Source organism: Misgurnus anguillicaudatus, chromosome 23, assembly GCF_027580225.2.
Source record: "Misgurnus anguillicaudatus chromosome 23, ASM2758022v2, whole genome shotgun sequence".
Taxonomy (NCBI): domain Eukaryota; kingdom Metazoa; phylum Chordata; class Actinopteri; order Cypriniformes; family Cobitidae; genus Misgurnus; species Misgurnus anguillicaudatus.
The window spans coordinates 28562082-28574267 of NC_073359.2; the positions used below are offsets into that span (position 1 = coordinate 28562082).

Here is a 12186-nt window from a genome sequence, read left to right on the forward strand (position 1 = left end):
GTCTATTGAACAGAGGAGATGAGGATGATTGGCAGGTTTGATTTCATTGGCCGACCCTCGGGAGTCAGGGGTCCATCTGTCCACCCAGTAGGCGAGGTAGAAGAAGAATAAATCATTGGATGAGACAAAGTCAAATCGCAAACATGAGGCATTTTTCTCTCCAGATGGTTTACTATTTTCTATATAAAAAAATCAAAAAGGATTTTTCCCTTCCTATATAGTGTAATTAAATATTCAAATACATTTTGTTTACATACTATCTAAATAAAACAGCGTGAAATAATAACGGCGAGACATCTGGTTAATATATCAGGCACAGATGTCAAATTACGGTGTATATTTTTGCGATTTCACACGGGATTAACTAACTCAATTTTCATTAGGATTTATTTAGCACCTATTTACTTGCTATTATTTTGGTGCTAAATATGCCATACTGGCATTTAAACAATATCATAATAAAGAAATAAGCCACGAGAGACTGGGTGATACTGCATTTTACTGTACTATGAATTAGAGATGCTGGTATAAAGCACACAACCCTTAACCACAGTACATCATGGCTTGTAACACGGTCTCATGACCCCTAATCAATAAAATTTGTCAATATTCGTGATATAATCAAGGTATAGCACAGCTAAAACCTTATCATAGCAATTTTTGTTGCATAGCAACAACATTTAGATTTATAGAATTATTTTTATGCCACTTCTGTCTAAATGTAATGTATTTATGGTTAGCAGTCAGAAAAGATATTAACGCCAGCTCATTCAATCAGACATTAAAGGCAGAACTGTTCATTAATATCTCTATTACAGTGAGGCAACAGTTAAACTTATTAGAAAGCTGTGGATTTTGGCTGTAAGTAGATGAAAGCGTTTGGCGGTGGAGGTAGAGGAGTGGAGGAAGACTTCAGTCGACGCTCTAATGACTTCAGGCACTATTAGAGGAAAGACACAAATGGATTTTGCCTCATTAGTCAGAGACTAGTTTGTTTTCCTAATGAGGGTTTTTCTCTCTGTTCCCCCTGAGGTGTTTCGGGGCGATGTGAGGACAGACGTCTTCGGAAAGAGCAAAGGCCTTTCTCCGGGTTACCTGCTGAAACACCAGGACATGGAAATTAATGGCTGGAGACAGACGGGAAATTTTGAAGGAGAAAGAAAGCTACTGCAGAAAACCATTTGATTAATCATAGTTTTGTCTTTAAATATCCTTAAAACAAGATTAATTGAGAAGCCCATTTCAGGTCATTTCTGCAAAACCAACTAATGTACAATAATACATAAAACATCCAAATATTTATCAAACCCATTACTAATACTGTCTGACAAGTGTGAAGTTATTTTTTTCCAGCAAAATGATGTCAGTTTCTAAAGAATGATGTAATTAAGAAAGCGGCTGTAGTTGGAAAGGAACAGTGCATAAGACTTCATAAGACTAAATCAGATATAAAATCTACATTTAAACACTTGCTCCTTAACTGTACATCTCTCACTTAACTGTGAATGAATTTCCTGCTCAACTGTACATTATGTCACTTCCTGCTCAACTGTGTGTCACTTCCTGTTCAACTGTATTTGTCACTTTCTACTCAACTGTACATCATGTCACTTCCCGCTTAACTGTACATTGTGTCACTTCCTGCTTAACTCTACATCCCACTTCCTGCTCAAATGTTTACATGTCACTTCCTGGTCAACTGTACATTGTGTTACTTCCTGCTCAACTGTACATCGTGTCACTTCCTGTTTAACTGTACATCATGTCACTTTCTGCTCAACTGTATACATCTCACTTCCTGCTCAACTGTGTGCCCCGCTTCCTGTTCAACTGTAAATGTCACTTCCTGCTCAGCTGTATACATGTCACTTCCTGCTTACCTGTATGGCCCACTTCCTGCTCAACATCATGTCACTTCCTGTCAACCATACATTATGTCACTTCCGGCTCAGCTGTATACATGTAACTTCCTGCTCAACTGTACATCCCATTTCCTGCTCAACTGTACATCCCATTTCCTGCTCAACTGTACATCATGTCACTTCCTGCTCAACTGTACATCATGTCACTTCCTGCTCAACTGTACATCATGTCACTTCCTGCTCAACTGTACATCATGTCACTTCCTGTTCAACTGTACATCATGTCACTTTCTGCTCAACTGTATACATCTCACTTCCTGCTCAACTGTGTGCCCCACTTCCTGTTCAACTGTAAATGTCACTTCCTGCTCAGCTGTATAAATGTCACTTCCTGCTCACCTGTATGGCCCACTTCCTGCTCAACATCATGTCACTTCCTGTCAACCATACATTATGTCACTTCCGGCTCAGCTGTATACATGTCACTTCCTGCTCAACTGTACATCCCATTTCCTGCTCAACTGTACATCATGTCACTTCCTGCTCAACCGTACATCATGTCACTTCCTGTTCAATTGTACATCATGTCCCTTTCTGCTCAACTGTATACACCTCACTTCCTGCTCAACTGTGTGCCCCACTTCCTGTTCAACTGTAAATGTCACTTCCTGCTCAGCTGTATACATGTCACTTCCTGCTCACCTGTATGGCCCACTTCCTGCTCAACTGTACATATCACTTCCGGCTCAGCTGTATACATATCACTTCCTGCTCAACTGTACATCCCACTATCTGCTCAGATGTACACCACATCACTTCCTGCTCAACTGTACATTTTGTCACTTCCTGCTCAACTGGACATCATGTCACTTCCTGCTCAACTGTACATTGCGTCACTTCCTGCTCAACTGGACATCATGTCACTTCCTGCTCAACTGTACATTGCGTCACTTCCTGCTCAACTGTACATCATGTCACTTCCTGCTCAACTGTACATCATGTCACTTTCTGCTCAGCTGTACATCATGTCACTGCTCAGCTGTACCACCGACTTCCTGCTTAACTGTACATCCAACTTCCTGCTCAAATGTTTACATGTCACTTCCTTCTCAACTGTACATGTCACTTTCTGCTCAACTGTACATCCCACTTCCTGGTCAAATGTTTATATGTCACTTCCTGCTCAACTGTACATCAGGTCACTTCCTACTCAACTGTATACATGTCACTTCCTACTCAACTCTATACATGTCACTTCCTGCTCAACTGTATACATGTCACTTCCTACTCAACTGTATACATGTCACGTCCTACTCAAATGTATACATGTCACTTCCTTCTCAACTGTATACATGTCACTTCCTGCTCAACTGTATACATGTCACTTCCTACTCAACTGTATACATGTCACTTCCTGCTCAACTGTATACATGTCACTTCCTACTCAAATGTATACATGTCACTTCCTTCTCAACTGTATACATGTCACATCCTGCTCAACTGTATACATGTCACTTCCTACTCAAATGTATACATGTCACTTCCTTCTCAACTGTATACATGTCACTTCCTGCTCAACTGTATACATGTCACTTCCTACTCAAATGTATACATGTCACTTCCTTCTCAACTGTATACATGTCACATCCTGCTCAACTGTATACATGTCACTTCCTACTCAAATGTATACATGTCACTTCCTTCTCAACTGTATACATGTCACTTCCTGCTCAACTGTATACATGTCACTTCCTACTCAACTGTATACATGTCACGTCCTACTCAAATGTATACATGTCACTTCCTTCTCAACTGCATACATGTTACTTCTTGCTTAACTGTATACATGTCACTTCCTGCTTAACTGTATGCCCCACTTCCTGCTCAACTGTACATGTCACTTCCTGCTCAACTGTACATCATGTCACTTCCTGCTCAACTGTATGTGTCACTTCCTGCTAGAGTATTGTATGACTGTCTGACCCTTCTGCTGTCATCTCCAAAGGCTCCCTGAAAAAATGAAGGTGGCTAGTTTGATTTCCTCTTCAATTTCCATATTGATTTCTCTCTCTGTTTGATTCAGTCATCAGACGCTCGACTGGCCCTCACAACAGAGCACTCAAAATGTTTGTTTACCCACATGCTTCTTTGTTTGTTTGATGGAAGATGTCTGCGAGCTGACTTCCAAACCCTTGAGTTTTGTCGCACCTTGTCATTTTGTTGACAGTGCGTCAGAAAGCGTAGCTTTGACATACTCATGTCTGCGACAAAACAAACGAGGAAAGTACACTGTTATAAAGTTTGAAAATAATCTTGTGTATAATGTTTTATATATTTAAAAATTACATTTTGCATGACCTTACACTGCATGTTTTTCAGTGTAATTTGGTAAGAACATTGTTGTTACATTAGATATACAGCATACAGTAAAATAGTGAAATTACAATACAGTAATAAAATGAATAAATATTTTTAACACCATAACAACATTATTTTCATGAAAATTATACACACCTGCTGCCCAGATTCTCATTATCGTATTACAGTTTCACATTGAACTTTTTGCGACACTTCCCATTCCCATTTTTTTCCATTATTATTCTCATTACTGTAATACAGTTAAAAATAGTAGGCATGCATGATAGATCAGGTGTGCTGAGATTCACCCACACAACTTGAATTCAAGCATTATTATTATTATTATTATTCAGACATTAGGATCTTTTTCTGCCAGCTAGAAAACTGCAAACCAAATTAAATTTCCGGTTTCGAACCGTCCGGAGTTTTAAACATAAATCCCACGGTCGCGTTTGAACTACATCATTGCCACTCTACTGCAGCCGCTTTGCTTGGTGCTGGCTTGACAAATACCTCAATAGGTACAAATATATTACATTTATTGGAACCGTGATACATTCCCTGTCTCCATTACACTTTTATTTATATAAAAAAATCCGTCTGCAAAGACAAAAGGCCAGGAGAGGCGACCTCACACAGATGAGCACGGCTATATGGAATGACACGTCCACTTCATCTTTCTGCCATTTAAACTCTGTGAGAGCAAACGAGGAGGAAAGCAAGCAGAAGTCGCCGATTTACTACACTGTTATCTCTCTCTCTCGTTCACTCAATTACTCTCTCTTTCTCCGCCTTCCTACTCTCTCTCTTTCTCTGCAGACAAATAACATGGTAATGCCGGGAATCGACGGGAGTTCTGCTAAAATGAACAAAGAATCATCTCTGAAAGACACCGAATCATTTCAGTATCTGGAGCTCAGGTGGGAAATAAATTTTCAGGGACTGAGTTCCTAATAAGCAATGACTCTCGGCTAAAGGAACAGTTCAAAAAAACTGGGGGGGGGACTAACTGAGCTACAGGAAGTTCAGGAACACATGTATGCTTAATGTATAGAAACTTGTGAACAGACTGCAAGGCTGTAAACCGCTGTCAGAAGACATTTGTGAAAATAGGATGAGATTATATGTGAGAAAGAGCGACAGAATCTATATATAGATCCACACCACACAACATGGGCTTTTGGTGTCTTTGACTGCAGAGATGACGTCTGTGAAATTTGTCACTTCATAACCGCGTCATAACCTGAAAACCACGCCCACCGGGAGGGAAAATCCATTGACTTTGTATTGCGAAATGCTGCCTCCTTGTCATTTCTGGCTTATAACAAAAAACAAAATAATGCCTAAAAGCTGCTGTGTGACAAGATGTACAGCTAACAAGCCAAAAAAACAGAAATACGTTTTTATAAGCTGTCGACCTCAAAAAACAAGCGTTTAAAGACACAAATGTGGAAACAGGCAACTTTTCATAGCACTACTATTAATAGAACAGCGCCCACTAGGGGGAAACGTAGTCGGCGATCCACTTTTTCTCCTTAAAGGCTGGGTTTTGGCTCGACAGCTTATAAAAACTTATTTCTGGTTTGTTTCTCCCCCCGGTGGGCTTGGTTTTCAAATTTGCATAACTGCGCTGTCTCTATAAACTGTTTTTAAACAGATAGTCCCGCCCCCCATTGGTTGGTCCAACATGTCAGCTTCTTGTCAGTCATATTGAACGAAGCCTGTGTAGAAAAAACACATACATAACAAGACCCTCAATCAATCAAAACAACCTAGCAACCACCCAAAACACCTTTGCATTGTAGCTGCACAGGCAAACATTAATTAAATATTCTTCAGAAAATGCATTTCATACAAATCATTTCTAGAAAATAGCAAAACATAAAACTACAGTCTTTCATAGGCCTGGGACACATTGGACGATTTTTAAACAATTTTAAATCCATGGGCGACCACAAGCGTAAGGACCGTTTGAAGCAAATTTTAACAACATAATCCTCAGAACGCACAAACTGGACAACCTGATCTCACGCATTTCCGTGGGATAGTCACAGAATTTTTTGCTCATTTTTCCATGGCATTCTCACGGATCTCCGTATTTATCCGTGGCGCTGCCACAAACTTTCTTTTCCGTGGCATTCTCAAGAATTGGTTACTCAACTGTTTTGTCCTATTTTCAAACCATTGTCGCTTCGGCTTGGATTTACATAAAATGACATCCTTACCCAAACCCAACTCTAACCCCAACGCCAGGTGACAATTGTTTAAAGTTTAGACAATATAAAAGAATAAATCAGAAAAAAAAAATAGTATAAACCAATACTTAAAGTGACATACTAACGCAAACACCAAATCAAACCCTAAACCGAAGCGACAATGGTTTGAAAATAGGAAAAAGCAGTTGAGTAACCAATCCCTGAGAATGCCACGGAAAAGAAAGTTCATGCTGCAAAAAATGATTTTCAAGAAAAAAATTCTTAGTATTTTTGTCTTGCTTTCAGCAAAAACATCCAAAAATTCTTAAATTAAGATGCTCTTTCTTGATGAGCAAAACGACCCAAGAAAACAAGTCTAATATTTAGACCAAAAATATAAAATGTAAGTGATTTTGTGCATAAAAAGTTTTTCTTGAATTTAGTGTTTAAATAAAATGTTCAAGATTTTTTTGCTACCCCATTGGCAGATTTTATTGCTTGTTTTATGCACAAAATAACTTAAATGTAATATTTTTGGTCTAAAAACTAGACTTTTTTTCTTGGGTCGTTTTGCTCATCAAGAAAAAGCATCTTAATTTCAGAATTTTAAAATATTTTTAATGAAAACAAAATAATTTTTTTTTGTAGTGAGGGTCACGGAAAATTGCGGCGATCCGTGAGAATGTCATGGAAAAATGAGCTGTGAGATCATGTTGAACTGGATGATTCGACCAGAGGGCGAGATCACACGTGATGATTGTATTAACAATTTCAAAGTGATGCAAGATCTTACAGAAACGTGAGATTAAACATTAGTTGCTGTAACATGCTCTGTTGTTTGGCGGTTTTCTGTGTTTTTGTTCTCTCTCATTCTCTCTTTTCTCTGCTATCGGTCCCATCAGATCCCGGACGAGCCCCCAAATTTGTTGCATCCTGTCCATACCCCTAAATATCTACTGGGATTGTAACAAATTTGGGGAACCTGTCCACTTTCCCCAATATTAACAAAAATCACACAACAAAGGGCAAATTAAAACTAATGCCCCCAATTTTTTTTACAAAAAACGAATGTTGTTTTGCATAATACATTATAAAAGCATGTGTACTGTTGTCATAGTTCTTTCCTAATACTCCTCTTTCGTTTCATGTTTATGGGTGTCTTGTTTCAGCTATAAAAGCATGCAACATCTGGTTTATGCTGTCATGTCAGAGAAGCCAGATCAAGAGTCGTATATATATAACAAATTTGATATTTATAACTCTTGATCGTGATTCTCCGGATTTGGAATTAAGGAGGCTCCAACACGACCAGGAGAAGCCAAATAATCGCAATGACACCACACCGTTTTTTTATGTCTGTGGTAAAGCACTTATCGGGTCACGCCCCCTTTCAATCACCAAGGGTGTAAATCAGGCTTAAAATCTTCACGTGTGTGGCCAGCCTTGGTCGACAGTATAAACAGGAATGCAGGCCATCGAGCTCACGCCTGACACACTGTGAGCTGGATCTTTTCCAGAGGTCAAATATGACAATACAGACTGTTTGCAGGACCACGGATAAGATAGCCGTGCCGGAATGAAATTGAAGGATGTGATTTCGGAGAGATTCAAAATATTCAGTGACCCAGAGATCGAACCTGTGGCTAACAGCAGGGAATCCGTGTGTGTGTGTGTGTTCATGTGCTAGGATCTTTCTCGTTGAACTAATGGTCGCAGGATTCATGCCGGATACACTCGAGCTCCCAGACGAGAGAAGTGAAGCCTGCTGAGATGAAAAGAGCAGAGGACGAGAGAGAGCCTTGCTGTTTGAAACAAGGGGTGAGGCAAAGCATGCTGGGAAAACCTGTTTATATTTTCCTCTAAAGCTATACAGGTTTGGAAAAGGCATAGATTGTCTTGTGTTCGAAAGTATCTCACTTTAAAGAGTAACTAAACCCTAAACCAACTTTTTTTAGTTAATGATCTGTAAGAATGATGCTTTATTAGTGCTGTTCATTGATTTTAGTACGTTTTTTGACATTTGAATATAAAGTGTTTCAATACTGCAATATATGGTGTAAAAACGTCTGAGTGCTGCCCTCTTCAGGTTGAACGGTGGCTACTGCAGTTGAATTTTCTTATTGGATGTTGGGTCCAAAAAATGACTCGTGACGTAAGCAGATTCAAGCTCACCACGCCCTTGTTACGATCTCACCATGCACTTGGTACGAGCTTAGTTCGTCCCCTGTATCTCCGTTGGGAGTTGCATTTTTCAAATATTGCCAGTGGGCGGAGTAAGGCTCTGACCAGGGGTTTAGTTACGCTTTAAACACCACAAACAATATTTTCTGACACGCTGGCTAGATGAGCTGGAAATGTATGCGATTTTCGACTTTTCTGAAACATAACATGTTTAATTTTCTGAAAAGAAAAAGAAAAACAGAAAGACTCTTTGAAAGATGCTTTTATTTTGTAGTATAGTGACCTCACAAATCAGGCATGTAAGTATTTACAAATAAATTCCATATAAATATTGCCAAATAATAGTAAACATGGGTTTTAATTTACAGATGATTAAACCAAACCGCATGTCCATCATGTTTAAACTTGTATATCTTGGCCTTAAGCTGCTAGGAACATTAACAGTATTCCTCGTGGTTGCATTTGTGACAAATGAGATGGTAAAATATTTCAAATCAGTATTTCATGTCCATATATTTATCAAGTGACAAGTAGTTCTTCCACATTCTAAAGATGCTCAGCTGGAGTGACATCTGGGTATTTGCAGACAACTCTTCATCAGTGGCATCCGGTGACTTCTTTTGAGGGGGCATGATGCGAAGTTCGTCACATGTATGTAGCCCGTCATGTGTGTGGTTCGTAATTTCAAAATATGTGTTCTGCACTTTTAGAGATCGTGTGTGCATCACGCGTCCCGTCAAAATAAGTGCCCGCTGCAGACGCGTCCAAAGGGTTTATGATAAAAGAGACGCTCACGTTTGCCAGATACTCGCATTATCTCATGCGTATTCAAAGTTTACTGTTAAATTAGTGTCTTGCATGTATTTTGTGAACGTGAGCGTCTCTTTTATCATAAACGTCTTCGATGCAAGTGCAGCAGGCACTCACCTTGACAAAACACGTGATACCCACACGATCTCTCGACACGCAGGACACATATTTTGGGAAAGGGAACCACACACGTGTCAATCTGAACACTTATTATGAATTAGCGCCCCTCGGATGACGAGTCACGAGCGCCACTGCTCTTCATAATTGTTTGTCAAAGTACACATCTTTTGTCTCTGGACACGGTACTCTCTGCAAATGAATGTCATATAAAGATAAAATGAGGATTCTGGCTTATATGTCAACATGACGTTTTCAAATTTTAATAAAATAAATACAGCTAAGAGTACATTTCAGTTATGTTTTACTGGAAGCACAATGTCAGAGGAAGATCTACAGAGGTTTGGTTGTAGGTTGTTCACAGGAGGTCATTAGTCTCTTTACTGACACAATGAATCTAGACTGTTAAAGGACCCGCTGTCACCATTGCTCCACAACACACGCAGAGCTGCACGACTGTCTGGGGTGACCTCAGCATGCGCAGCAGGGGTCTGCGCAGACACCTGTGTATGCGTGAGACTGGAAACACTCCTGGAAAGCAGCTGTACAGCGCAGGAAATGACAAGAAATTTTACTTCTAATTTTTTTTGTAAAAAATGTCTAAACATGCTGATTGCGTAATAACGATTGCATAAAATAAAAAACAACAAAAATGTATTGCTAATACTTCTTTGATTTAAGCATCAAATTCACTAAATATAATTTGATAAAACACAAATTAAAATTTTGTGTCAAATAAAAATTTGGTAAGGGTAAAATATTCCAAATAATTAAAGAAAGTTGACTTTAAAACAAAATATGTCTTAAAGGGCCAGCGCACCAAAAATGTTCTCTCCTTTACGTGACATCACAAACCTGTATAACTATCTTTTTTCTGTGCAAAACATCAACTTTAATAATAAAAGTGGTTGGTGAAAGTTGTAAAAGCTGAAAAATACAATCATAGTCACCGTTCATTTTCATTTTAAAGAAAAGATTGGCTTATACATCCTGCATTAAATAACTACCTTTGTGTTTTTTATTACTGGGTGAACTATTTTGTTGTGAAATATATTTTGCAATGTATGTGCTTTATTTACGCTAATTGCAAATGTGTTGACAGGCATTAGCATATCTCGCTCAGCTAATTATGCTAATGTCTGCGGCTCTTTTCTGTGATGCAAGGAAAGCAACTTCTGTACCTAGCATCATCCGTGCTCATGTTCCCTATCAAAAAACAGTGTCTGGCCTCAGATATGTTTTAAATGAGACCACCAGAGGCCAAAAACAGAAACCACAAATGAGTTTTTAGGACAAAAGAACCTTCTTAGGTCAGCAAAAGTCCACTCATCCACACCTTCAGTGTTAAAGTCCAGGTACTTGGTCGGTGACTGATGCTTGTTTTCTCACAATGGCCCGTGGCATCCGGTACCAGACCTGCTATACCAAGCCCTCTTTTTAGAGCTTTTTGTGATTAATAATCTCATGATGGAAGAAGTGTAAATACTCGCTCACCCACGCACCATATGCACGATTACTGTACAAACAATTACTTTGCTCCGACAATCCCCCGAAACCTGAATTACGATCCCGCCACGCTAATCTTCCTGATCATACAGCAGCCCATTCATTACCAGCACTTGCCTCACTGTTTGAAAGGATTTCTTCAGGAATTTGCCTTGTACAGCTGTAGTCTCGAATGTGTCTTATCAAAGTGTTAAGAGCGAGCTGAAAATTTTGCATGTGAAAAAAGTGTCAAACCTGCTGCGGGAAAGCCTGATGTATGCTATTGTGCTGTAGGAAAAGTGAATCCTCAGCTAAATGTTCTGGAAAGTCAAAGCCTGTGTTTCGAATAAGATCATAAAATCGAGTCTATAAATCTATGTAACCTTTTTTTTAAGTGACTATTTTATGAGCTTTATTGGGACGGGATGGAGCGTTGACAGAAAATCTTTGGGTGGAGATAGGGGAGCGGGATCAGCGAAAGACCTTTGAGATGGAAATCGAACTTGGGTCGCTATGAGAGCACTGGGCTATGTATTGGCGCACTAACCAGGGGACTGTTGGCGCAAACAAAAAAGTGACATTTTGAAATTGAATGATAAACATTTTTAAGTTTTAAGTCTTGCAACAATGTATAGAGGACAGAAAAAAATGAAGAGATAAATACAAAGCTGATCCTGGTCTTCTGGGGGCCCTAAGCAACTTTATGAGGGGGCCCTCTCATCGTGTTCATTGCATTTATATAGCGCTTTCATAGACCACTGGCCATCCAAAGCGCTTTACAATTTGCCTCACATTCACCCATTCACTCACACATTCATACACCAACGGCATTGGCGCCATCCAGCTTGTTGGGAGCAGCTCGGGTTAGGTGTCTTGCTCAAGGACACCTCGACACTTGGTCAGGTGGAGTTGGGGGTTGAACCACCAACCTTCTGATTTGTAAACAACCTACACGATCCACTGAACCACTGCCGCCCCGATAGTTAAGAACAAGGGGCCCCCTAATGGTGCGGGGCCCTACGCAGCTCACGTAGCCTGCGTATAGGGGGGATCGGCTCTGGATAGATAAATAACTAAAATTTAATTATCTTTCATGAGTATAACAGCTCAGTGTGTCATAGGGGTGTAGCTACAGAACATCCCTAGGCCACACCCCCCAGTTTAATATGTAGAGCTAC

At 39.7% G+C, this 12186-nt stretch overlaps 1 long non-coding RNA gene across 1 annotated transcript in view; it reads right to left on the minus strand.

Moving 5' to 3' along the window:
- Positions 1 to 585: 585 nt before the first annotated feature.
- The window catches only part of LOC129454031 (uncharacterized), a 57215-nt gene continuing 45614 nt past the window's right edge, over positions 586 to 12186 (minus strand). Inside the window, exons 3-4 of the long non-coding RNA XR_008647659.2 lie at positions 3846 to 4123; positions 586 to 1098 (exon numbers count right to left, since the gene is read on the minus strand). This is a non-coding gene — a long non-coding RNA (uncharacterized lncRNA). The remainder of the gene's footprint in view (positions 1099 to 3845; positions 4124 to 12186) is intronic.